General features: G+C 41.7%; 1 protein-coding gene across 2 annotated transcripts in view; it reads right to left on the minus strand.

Annotated features, from left to right (window-relative positions):
* Nucleotides 1-13,476, minus strand: part of nek6 (NIMA-related kinase 6) — a 111,751-nt gene that overhangs the window by 53,804 nt on the left and 44,471 nt on the right. For both annotated transcript variants that reach the window (XM_084324110.1, XM_084324111.1), the window contains exon 2: nt 1-4. This exon is cut by the window's left edge and continues 100 nt beyond it. The gene's annotated coding sequence lies outside the window, so the exon portion shown is untranslated. The remainder of the gene's footprint in view (nt 5-13,476) is intronic.

Genomic DNA, 13,476 nt, shown 5'->3' on the forward strand with positions numbered 1-13,476 from the left:
ACCCCTGAAACACACCAGACCACAGACACTCTTAACCAACATGAACTTAACATAACCTATGTACAGTAGCTCATCAAATCAGCATTGTTGAGTGAAAAGTGGGGAAAATATTGACATATATACTGTATAATGTATATTGCAATTTAATCAGTTTTGCGTGCTGATATTACCGGTATATTGATACAGTAACACCATCGTTTTGCCAATTCATCACCATCAACTTCACATCAATTACTAAGAAAATCCTATAGTAGACCTTTGATAGTTACTTGCAGTAGAAAGTCATATAGTAGACCTTTGATAGTATAGTTACTTGCAGTAGAAAGTCATATAGTAGACCTTTAATAGTTACTTGTAGTAGGAAATCATATTGTAGACATTTGATACAGTTACTTGCAGTAGAAAGTCATATAGTAGACCTTTGATACAGTTACTTGCAGTAGAAAGTCATGCCACAGCCCTCCTTCTCTCTTTCTCTCTTTCTATTCACTTTCAGTTCAATCAGTTCAAATATGTGTAGACAAAAAAACTGCACGCTCACTTAGTTGATTAAAGGATTTGATAGGAGGACATTCTGCACATTTTTGCCAAGCGTTTCAATAACATTATTAGAATTTTTAATACCACCCACTCACCCAGACAGTGCTAGATCACCCAACTAACCGCACCCCCTCTCTCTCTCCCTCTCTTAGAATGCACGCTAAAGCAACATTAAATGGGCACTTTAAACAATGCTGATTTATTCCGCACATAATCTCACACACATCCAAACACTCTAAACTGTTTTGCACACATGCATTGAGTTTGAATATGGCCACTAGTGATGTCATCGGGGACATTGAATCCTTAAGTTGTGTTAATTGAGTACCTCAGACGAAAAATATTAGTCCTTTTTTAGTTTTCAGAAGAACAATGTTTTCAAACGTATTATTACGATATTAATATATCACATTCAAACCCCAAGTGTCAAAACGGACTAATATGGTTCTTCAGTGCAAGGGTTTGTGGGATATTGTGGATATCCTGAAGAACGTTCTCAGTCAACCGAGGTCCAGTAAATAACAAGGTTTATTAACCAGACAGAAATATACACATAGTATTTAGAGAGAATGGCTGAGGCTCTCGCCCTAGGTGATCAGCTGAAATTACCCAGGTAGAGACCCTGAATGCTGTCGGGAGGAGCCCTATATAGTGGAACGGGGGAGGAGGGGGTCCCATTTGATAGGTCAAATGGGTGGGGGGGGAACACAGGATAGGGGACAAAGGGGAGGGGAGGGGGATTTCTTTACATGAGAGTTGGGGAATCAATATATTATTCCACAGGTTCATTTAGAGCTCCATGAAATGGTAGATGAATAAATAGCAATACCCTGTCTTATAGGGACTTCTAACTTTTGATTTCATTGAGCTGTAACTCAACACATTGGGCGCCAGCCATTAGCCTGGTCCTTGTGGCTAGCGTGCCATGTTTCCATAACATATTTTCACTGTGCGTCACTATGTTTGGAGAGCTATATCTATATTCTATATTATAGCTATGGAGACAATACTATAGTCATTTGACAGTGACTTTCTTCCGTCGAACATGCAAAAAAGAGATAATTTTTTCATGCATACGTTCACGCGTTATCCCGTTGTGAATATAAGTATAGTTTAGGAGTGATCCGGGATAATTCCTGAAAAGCTGAGTTATAGGGCGCTACGTGTATTCTACTATAAGCGTTGGCGTTTCTTGCCTGGACACACTACTATTTCCAAATCAAATGTATATAATAGGTATTATGTTTCATCATGAATGCATGAAAGGGGGGGGGGGGGTTGTTTTTTTATGCTTTGATGGCCAGTAACGGCATTCGTGTTGAACACTACACACGCGGCCCCGATCACGTGATTTTCCGAAGATCGGGATCGGCAAAAAAATAAAAATAAAAAACATGACCATGTTCAAGTCTTAAACTCATACTGAGGCCTTAGTTTTGGTTTTAAATTGCATATCATCATTCATTTATTTATTGTCACACAGAGCAGAAGAATTTTGCCAAAACAAACCAATAGTATCCAGCTGCAGAACGGCAGACCAGCCACACTCTCAGACCCAAATTAAATTTGTTTGTATTTATTATTATTTTTTTAATCCCAATTTCTCACATTACATTCACCCTGAATGTTGACGTTATCCAGGTGAAAAGTTAACTTCATTCAAGCGAGGCATTGCAATCCTTGACATAAATCATTTGATGTATAATTAAATCAAAGGAAATCGGATCGGGAGCAAAAAAACTTGATCGGGACATCCCTAGTTGTTGGTGTTCAACGCATGGCGCCCAATAACAAGTAAACTCGTTGGCGGGGAATGAGTTAACATGCACCCAGAAAAGTTTTTTTTTTTTACTTGAACTTGAGGACTGCATACTTTTTTTGCAAAGCTTATCTTTATACTTTATGCTTTTAGCACATGCATAAGCCTGGTCTCTTTTGAAAGATAACATTCTGAAGTTAAATAGAGGAACATAGGGCTGAACTTGAGTTGAACTTGAACTTGTGTACTCAAATGTTTCTGTAACAGTTGCAAAAAACTATATATAAAAAAATATATAATAGGTATAAGTTGGAAAACACTGCAAATCAATAGCCTAATAGTCTTATGTAGTACAGGTAATTTATTTTTTATTTTTTTAATCTGTTCAGAAACGAGTCTTCTAGAGAGATCCGGGTAAACCGTGTGCCAAAAAGAAAAAAGCTCTCTGGTATTCCATTTCCTCATCCACGCCCATTCATTCGGAATGTTTTTCACTTCTGGTTTTCACTCGTCAACTTTCACCTATATCCCTTATTCGCACACCCCCACGTGGGGTTTCATTGGAAAGCTACACTCATTGGCTACAACCCTGACCAATCATTTCCACAATCGGCGGATGATTGACAGTTCTAGAGCGCCAGGTGTCCGGGGTGGTAATCTGACGCTTGCACATAAAACGTTGCCTGCCTGACATATCGTCATGTAACTCGAGAACCGAGGAACGTATTGGCAACAAATAGTGCTTTAATTCGGTAATTTATATGTTCTGCGAAAAATGCAGCCCGAGCCGCTAGACGCTCGCAAAGTGCCGTGACTTTCGTCTGTTCCGCCGGCAGGTAGTCGGGTACGACGGCCCATATATGGGCTGTTGCATGTTAAGAGGACACAATGAGTCAATGAGATGACTTCACTGGTGGCATATTCAAACTAGATGAATGTATGCAAAACTATTTTTGGATGGAGAGTGTGTGAGATTATGTGCGGAATAAATCAGGATTGCTTTTTTTGGGTGAAGTTAGGGCTGGGCGATATGGCCAAAAATTATATCGCGATATATTTTGGCTATATCGCGATACACGATATATATCGCGATATTTTAACATTTCCTCTAAATCACTTAAAAATGCTTGATTTAACCCTTTGATGCATACAGTCACGCCAATATGATGATTATAATAAGTCCCTGCAACATATGTTTGCATTATTAAACCATGAAGATGCTTTAAAAAATAATTTAATGAAAATGTACTAAGAGTAGTCTACTGACACACTAATACAATTATTTACATCTAAGACAATTTATATAAAAACTCTTGGGTGCCTAAGACTTTTACACAGTACTGTGTTTTCTATCCACTTTAGCCAAACACACACACACATATATATATGTATATATATACACACCCTACTGTGAGAAAATAATAATCACACACAAAGGTATAATGGCTTATAGCAGACTTAATGATTTTAGAATATTTCAGATAATGAAATTAAATGTTTATATCATCAACTATCCAGTTAGTATTTATACTGTCTGTAACGTTTGGCTACTTTAAATCATTGAATGTAGAGAGAGAGCGAGAGAGAGAGAGAGGGGCGAGAATGAACAAGAGAGCCAGCCCCCCCCCCCTCGGTGTTTGTTCTAGGTTCGCGTTTTGATCGTCTAAGCTGCCGTAGGTGATAACGTCACACTCGAATGTAAACAGGAAGAGATGGAGATGGAGACACACGGAGATGGAAATTGAATGATATACAGAAACGAATAACTAATAAATATGAAGTTATGTTTAAACTGCTGTTGTCAAGCGTTGTCAATATAACCCACCCCATTTCCTCACGAATGGAACTAGTCTTGTGAAGTCCGCTTTGACCGTTTACCAGGGTTAGCAGCTATCGCTAGTTAGCTTAGCATAATCCTAATGGATACCTTGGTTAGCAGCTACCGTTAGCTCATTGCTCGTGTCAATTAAATTACATGTTATTAAAGGTCCGCGCTGGTCTGTCTAATGAAATTACAACCGCAACATTATATCGCACTGTACAGCCCTGACTACACTAACGTTAGCCTATAGCTCCGCGTCCCTTCTCGAGGAAAGCACTGCGAGTGTCTCTCGGCCGCGGGCGGCGCCATATAAACTAAATACTCGATGTTCGCGATATAGTACAGCACTACATCTCGGGTAGAACAATCCGCGATACATCGAGTATACTCGATATATCGCCCACCCCTAGGTGAAGTGCCTCTTTAAACTAATTTACCAGTTTGAATCATTCTATGTGGCCAAAGTAATCTCTGCTCAAAAACATCGGCAGTGGAAGGTGCTAATTTGGTAGAGTCATGATGTCACAATGACACGTAGCTCTGTCCTCACTCAATTTGGAAAAACGACAACAATGGAGTTTCCTGATACCTCAGTCGTCTCTCAGTCAGCTTTACTCTCTCAGACAGAGTAACCAGAAGGAACCGAGTCCCGATTGAAAACTAAAGAGTTGGACATTTGGCGTACAATAGGTTTTCAATGTGGCTAAAGATGGCCAACCACGGCCCGAAACATCTATGGACACTTCTGGCACCATAGAGATGCTACTCGAGTGCACTGAATAAAACCACAGCAACTTCCCGGCTGCAGAAGGAAAACTAGAGTGGGAATGCTTAGTGGGAATGCTTAGTGGGAATGCTTCTGGCTCCACACTTCCTTGTTTCCAGGAATTAAACAAAGCATGGGCTCCGGTTTTCTTCAATGTGGCTCCTCCAGCCAGCAGGCTAAACCCCCACGCTCACTTTTACACCAGACTCAGAGAGTCTACGTAGCTACAGGCCCTGTACAACTACACAACTGGCTCAATATGAGACACATCTTATAACCATATAAAGAACATGACAGAAGGCAGATGACATATGATATATGGCATATATATATATATACAGTATATATATGGCAAATGCTAAATTAAACATCCACATAAATCACAAGCTTAAATGCAGGTGAAGACAATAGGCACAACCTAATCTCAAAACACAAAACAATATCTCCCTGTCTCTCTCACTCCTAATGTGACATTTAAAGGTTCCATATTTTGTATCTTTTTAACAATTGCATACAACGTCCTTGAATCTGTGGAACATGTTACGCGTGTAAAGAATGGAAAGAAAGTCTAAATCGAATAAAAAAAAACATTTATTTTCCACCTCTTTCTTCCCTTGTATTAATTAAACACAGTGTTTTTGGTAGTACATTAGGTAAGCAGTGTTCCTGGTTCCACAAATTACAGCTAATTGGTTAATGAAAGATTCAGTACAATGAAGATGTAATCTACTCAGGTTCACCCTGATTGGCCCATCAGTCAGTCAGTAGTTGTATAGGATATCAGCTAGTTAGTCCACAAACAAGTAATGAAACCAGTTTGTTACAATTTAGCTAATTTCAGTGGCTCAAAAACATCCACAGCAACAGTGACAATTTATTTGTCACCTGCACAGGCTCAGCACAGTTCACCAATGTTAATCTCCCATAGCAACTGATCACCCTGGTCCCATGAATTTGTTTACATTTGAAAGCTTCATGTATCATGATACTACTAACTTGACATCTCCTGTCAACAAACAGAGGGCCACACCCCCTCAACATACTGAGAGTTGGCTGTGCTCAGAGATAGAGGTCTAATATATTATAGCCAACACTCACAGTCCCTAAACAACACGACCAAAATGTCCCGCCGTTTCTCTACCCGCCTATCTGTGATGAAAATAGTTAACTTAACCTAACTAGATCATTTTTCAGGAAGGAAGGGGAAAATAATAACAACCACAACGTCTTTTATGGCCAAACTTGGAGCTTTTGAATAATACAACAATATTTGGATGAATTATCTTGTATATACTGTATATTCTATAAAAGTTGTTGTTGACATGTTACTGTTCTATGCTTTTTATTTTTGGATTATTTAATTTTCTTGGCTGGCGTTGCTTACTCTGTGGTTTTGTTTCTGTTTTGTTTTGTCTTTTTTTGTTTGTTATTTGTTGTTTGTTGTTTGTTGTTATATAAGATTGTCAAATAACTCTGTATATTGTCTTTGCGGACCCCCTTGAAAACTATATGGTTTCATCTCAATAACCATTCCCAATAAAGAAATTTCAAACAAACAGTTAGATACATGGCTGAGGCTTCCGGCCCAGGTGACCAGCTGAAATGACCCAGGTCAAGAAGACCGATTGGTGTCGGGAGGAGCCCTTTATAGTGTGAAACGGGGGGGGGGGGGACACACTCATATGATAGGTCAAACGAGTGGGGGGGGGACACAGGATAGGGGACAATGGTGATGGGAGGGGGGACATTTGATATCCACGACAGTTCTAACACATCACATTATACATCTGAAGCTGAAAAAATTACACTCTTGACATTAACATTCCACAATAAGCTGGGCGGCTACGTGGCATAGTGGGCAAGGCGCTCGCCACGAATGTGGAGACGCTGGGCTCGCCTGTTCGAGCCCAGCGCTCCACATTGCTTTCAGTTTAGCTGGTCGTTCATACTAATACACATTGGCCGTATTAGGGGGTGGGAAACTGATGGGTGGGGATCGGGCGTTGTGGACAGCGACTCCTACAGGTCGGTTGGTGCGCCTGCGCAGTAGAAACAGGAAGTGTCGGGGGCAGCGTGAGCCTCCCACGCGTTACTCCTCGCCACTGAGAGATCGAGCTGCGCAGGTGAAAAGATGCGACTGCTGTTACCTCAAGTACCGGAGGGGACTTGTGCTATGTATGACTTAGTCCTCATTGCAGCCGGCTTGTGGGAGGCAAGAAACAGCGTCCGTGACAGGGGAGGGTTGAATTGGATGATACGAAATTGGGATGGGAGAAAATATAGAAAATGGGAGAAAAAGTGGATAAAAAAAAAAAATCCACAATAAGCTTTCGGACTTAATTAACATAATTGTACCGGTTCTTTAACACTTTGATCGCCATGGTTCAAATTCATAATTTACCATCCCTAGCCAGCTCTATTTGTCTATGGAGAAGTTCCCCTTCTTTGCAGGGCTATAACTTTTTAAATTCTATTGCTAAATTGCCATTATTATGGCCCATTCAATGTCCTATATGTATTGTATTGTTCAGGGTGTAGCAACGATATACTTTTACCGGATGGGCGAGGGGGCGTTTATAATTCCGTGGGCAGCGTTAGATGATTCATCCAGTGTGGGTCATATGGTCATCATAGCAGTTTATATGGAACACGTTAGAATATAACGCTGCAACTCACCGTGGCTTCCTCGCGCCGCTGGCAGATGAGCGTGGAACAGAATTTTTTCTATTATGGGATGGAGAAATACCCGATCCATTTACAGGTTGTATAATAGTATATACGTCCAAATCATGTTGTTTTTTCGAGTTATTTGCACCGATCGATGTTCACTGTGTCAAGACGGAGTCTCTCTAACGATAGCGAGTGCCCGGACGACATATGGATGAGCACTTCCGGTTCGACGTGTCATTTCCTGTTGGCGATCTGCCGATCGGCCACCAGATGGCGCTCTTGAACCGCTAGAGAGTTGAGTGGAGCTTTGCAGTGTATCTCAGGGCTCCGGAGGGGAAATATGATTTCGATCACAGATTTTTGAAATATTGATATCAAAGACGAGTTACGGCGTCTTCGGCAGAATGAGCATGGCTAGGAATGACGTCTAAACACGTCATCGGCGACCATAGTGTTAAAGCTAATTTATTGCATCCCATTGTGACATCACAACAAGCAATCATTCTGCACAGCTTGTTTAGGCGTGTTAACCTGAAGACTACAAACCCTGGCCAAATGGCAAGCTATATATCCTGGAACATTTCAGACTGCCATGCAGCACCATCCATACAAAGTCTAGGCAAACCCCATTTTCCAGAAGAAAACAGCTACCATATTAATCTCTCTGTCACTCATAACATGCCATTTTAAAAAGAAAATACCTGACCAACAACAATATATCCCCTAATGACTGGAATCTGTGTGTATCTGCATAGTAGGGTGTGAAGATCTGCCAAGTAAACACTTTTCCTCCCTTCGTTTGCACGTCCGGGAACAGTGGCCCCTCATAGTGATGGCGTAGGCAGAAATGCAGATTATGCAAACCAAGGCCGCGCAACCCATGCATCCCCCCTGTTAAAACCCATGACGCGGCAAAACGCACGACATGCACAGATGGGACAATGATCATTATGCCATCAATTTTTACAATCACAGCTGAGGCAGGTAACAGTACACAGTAGGCTGCTTTTAACTGGTGAAGTCTCTGAACGTCTTTGTCAGAGTGGGCAATCCAGTATATTTGTCTCCATTCAGACGGTGGGAAAGCTGAGAGGCAGACAGGATAGGGGGAGACACATGAGAGAGATGAGGTTCTGGTGGGGCAAGGGAGGGGATACATGTGGTTCCAGAGGGGGGGCGGCCTTAATCACAACACCATCCAACACACTGACTGAGTGTCTGGTGTGGTTCCAGCTGGACCTGTTCCACAAGGGTTCGCTGGGTTTTCACATGACCATGACGTGGTTTGGGTTCTTATCAGAGCAACTACGATAGCGCTCACCGCCCACTCGAAGCTCGCAAACTTCCTCACTCATTTATCTTTTAACCAGAAACAATGTTGAATTTGGAAGGATGTTGAATTACAAAAACCAAACAAAAACCAAAGAACCCTTTTTATAAAAAGAAATGTAGAAGTGAAATGAAGTCAATAAACCAATTGCATCGATGGCACTTTTTCCCTGCTGAATATTTTTCCTTCAACTGTATCAGTAACAATAACTGTAGGCCAATCCCTCCACTTGACCGTTAACTCATTCCCCGCCAACAACGAGTTTACTCGTTATTGGGCGTCATGCGTTGAACGCCAACAACGAGTAAACTCGTTATTTGGTTGTTTTTTCTTTTATTCGATATTTCTATTCATTATTCATCCACTGACCTCGGTGTTGCCATAGGAAAGGATTCTGAGTTCGCCAAAGTGCAATACCGGCCGCATCCTGCTAGATGGCAATGTCGCCCACCCTTTAAAACCTTATATCTCATCCTGTGTTACACTTAAATAAATTTAGACAGAGCCGAGTAAATCGCTTCATCCGACCACTTCAAAACGCATCTGGCACACTCTATCCATAAGTTGTGCCAAATTATGTCCGGGACCAGATGGACACCAATACTGGAAATCGCGATCAGACAATTGGAATATTATTTTTGGAATAACCCCGATCAAAGGTAAGGACTATCTGACATCAATTTCAGCTTGATCCAAACAATGTTTTCACATTGATCCAGCTGATCAGCGTGTGTAGTGTTCAACACAAATGCCGTTACTGGCCATCAAAGCATAAAAAAACGACCCCCCCCCCCCCCCTTTCATGCATTCATGATGAAACATAATACCTATTATATACATTTGATTTGGAAATAGTAGCGTGTCAGGCAAGAAACGCCAACGCTTATAGTTGAATACACGTAGCGCCCTATAACTCAGCTTTTCAGGAATGATCCCGGATCACTCCTAAACTATACTTATATTCACCACGGGATAACGCGCAAATGTATGCATGAAAAAAGTATCTATTTTTTGCATGTTCGACGGAAGAAAGTCACTGTCAAATGACCATAGTATTGTCTCCATAGCTATAATATAGAATATAAATATAGCTCTCCAAACATAGTGACGCACAGTGAAAATATGCTATGGAAACCTGGCACGTTAGCCACAAGGACCAGGCTAATGGCTGGCGCCCAATGTGTTAAGCATTTAAATATAAAAAGTTATTCATTTTCTTTTCTTTTTTGAATATTGTAAATATTAACATGTTCATTGTGGTTATTCATTTTAACTAAATTTAATCACATTACCTTTTTTGACGCCAATCACCCTCCCATAACCTCACAAACATCCCAGGCCATAACCTCACAAACATCCCATAACCTCACAAACATCCCATAACCTCACAAACAAGCCGCCCGGCCGGCCACTGTGTTTACCTGTCCTGAACCCTCATATTCTGCTTGGTAGCGGACTGACCATCAAATACAAAAGAAAACTTAAACTAAATAGAATAAGAACTAAAGCTCGACAAGCTACAAGGTGCCGTGGTAGACTAGACACTTAAATGAACCCTGGTAAACCAGTCTGAAAACACAGAAAGCACGAAGCTGTTTCAGTATATCCCTGATAAATATGCATTTCTCCATGGTGTGTGTGTGTGTGCGCGTGCGTGCGCGTGTGTGTGTGTGTGTGTAGAGAGAGAGAGAGCCTAAGCATGTGCCACTCTTCTTATCATTCCGATCTGAGGTCTGCCACAATAAGCGGTCACCCTTTTTTATCTCCGCCTCCTGTTTCACAGAATGGAAACTTTTTTTTGTATGTCTCAAAAGGCAGCCATCGCATTCAGTTCTTGGAAACAGACTACTGACGCAAGACTTCAGGGCCAGCGTTCACTCTTTGTGTGTGTGTGTGTGTGTGTGTGTGTGTGTGTGTGTGTGTGTGTGTGTGTGTGTGTGTGTGTGTGTGTGTGTGTGTTGCCTATCACCAGCCTAATGCAGCCACTCGTAAATCTTGTATGACTGTGATCAGCAAAAAGACTTGTGTATGCAAAGCATTTGTGCTGGCCCAAATACACAATGAGTTACGTTTAGTGAGCAATAAAGCAACATTTTACAAACCCCCCGAAATGGACTGTCGTTGTCTTTGTTAATCGATGGGTTTTAAACAGGGGTGCGTTGCTCATGGGACGGGGTTGCGGATGTGCATGCGCATGCACACAGGAATGCGCTGCACTCGACTGATGCGCCAACTCGCCAAGTACCCACCTGGCTACTTTGCATAACAATAGCGCAGGTCGTCAGTAGGGTTGGGCACCGAAAACCGGTTCTAATAGGAACCGGTTCCTAACTTCCGGTTCCGGAAGTAACATATTTGAATTTCGATTCTAAATTTCGTTTTTTTTTTTTTTTTTTTTACTTTAATACCCTAGTTACAGTACAGCAACCAAATTAAACTGTATCAAGTCAACTGAAAATGTGAATAGTATGATTTTCTTTTTGAAATAAAAAAAAAAATAAAAAATCTCCTTCGAAATAAGCTGTGACCTGTTTTGACCTGCACCTCAAAGAATCGGAATCGAGAATCGTTTAGAACAGGAATCGATATGGAGAATCGGAATCGGAACCGGAATCGTTCAAATCCAAACGATGCCCAACCCTAGTCGTCAGGTGTGTTCAAATACTTGAACACACCTCACAATCTTGTGAATGAAATGTGTTACATTCCATTCCTAGAGGCAATTGTCTTTAGTCTGCGCACACGAGGGAACATTTATGCGCATGCACGTGGCGTCATTAAAACACAGTGCAACCAGCTTTGAAATCACCAACGCACCCCTGGTTTTAAAGGAGACAACTGTGTGGCGTTACAATCACAACGACACTACAACGTTTCAAGAGCGGCCGCAGAACATTCCGGTCTTCACATTGCAAACCCTACAACCAAACTCCTCTGCGTCCTTCTGTGGCGGTCGTTGGGTGACAGTAACCCTCGCTAACCCCACTAACGTTTGAGAAGACAGCTGCTTATTACACAGTACAGTTAACGCTCGCTCGCGGCGAACCCCGCTCGACTTTAAACACACGGTTTGACCTTGCCTTGTCTGTAGCCAATCATTTTTAGGAAACGGAACGATTGAAGTCGGCCCCGCCCGGGAGCGAGTGTTAATGTGAGGATCGCTGACCTTGCTTTAGAGGGAGCCCCGAGGGAGGAACACACCGTACAGCACGCAGAGCTCCTAAATCATCACTCTTCTGATGACACTTGTGATTTCTGAAACCCTGCAGCCTTGTTTCTCTTTTACCAATGATGTTGATGGTAGAGTCCTTTCTCAGCACAGTCCATGCTGTAAATCATACTAGTTCCGGATAGTTAGCCACAAACCAATGTATTGTCAATGGGCTTGAGCTCCTGCCTGTAATCTACTTTTCTTTGCTCACTGAAATCTACTTTGTGTGCACTGATTGAAGCCTGCCGTTCCACTACTATTATTACTATGTTCTATCACTATGTTCTAAGTTCATTACCTTCTATGTGTATTACCTCTTCTACCCCACACTGTTATCATGACACCTGAATTTCCCTGGAGAGAATGAACCCATTTAGACCTAAAACGCCTGCTAATAATGCATTATATAGCCTGTATATACACACAAATGTGTTTCCCGGTTTCAATGGGTTTAAAAGAACACTTGACACTGTACACTGTACATTGGAATACTGACAGAGCCATACTTGGTAATTTACTGTACAACTGGGTTAGGACATTTGTAGGGGCCAGTTTCTAATTGCAGTCTCCCGTAGGTGTTCATTGAGAGTGTTTTTGAAAGTGGGTAATGATTCACATTCCTTTACAGCTTTGGGTAGGGCGTTCCACATTGATGTGGCATAATTGCTAAACGTGTTTAGTCCCTTGTTTGAGCCGAATCTGGGTTTAACATGATTTGTGGAACTCCCTCTGGTGTTGTGATCGTGGTAATCACTGACCTTGACATCCTAACAGACTAGCTAACATCCATCCCAGGGTAGCAGAAACACACAAAATAGATTTTTTGTTTCAGTTAAGCAAAGGTAGGCTAATAGTAGAGCCAACTTACTTAGGGCTTAGATAGTGCTGGTAAAGATGCACTATAATGGAAACACAATAATAAAGCTAGAATGTTAGAAGAAGGTAACGTGATAAGGCCAGCACTGTTGACGTTCGCACATTTGCATCACAGGCTATAGCCTAGTTCTGTTTCCTAGAAATATATTTATTCCTAGACTACAGTAGGTGTTTTAAAGGGGTGGTTGTGTGTAGTGTTCCTTCAGCCTTCAACACAAACTAGTCACTTCCCCTTCCTTCCTCCATGCTAGCTAGCACCCCCTCACATCCTCTTCAGCACACAGTGTTTAATTTTTTTTTTTGGGTGATTAAAACTACAGAATACCTATATGGAATACTCCCCCCCCCCCCTCTCCGCAAATAAACATGCGTGCACAGTCACACACACACCTTTTAAGGTGAATTAAATCTAAATCAATTCTCCCTCTCTAATGCACACACATACACTCTTTTCTAGGTGAATTAAAATGTGAAAAATAATATCCACTCCCTCGCTCCCTCC

The sequence above is a fragment of the Notolepis coatsorum genome, assembly GCF_963971535.1.
Source record: "Notolepis coatsorum genome assembly, chromosome: 11".
NCBI classification, from domain to species: domain Eukaryota; kingdom Metazoa; phylum Chordata; class Actinopteri; order Aulopiformes; family Paralepididae; genus Notolepis; species Notolepis coatsorum.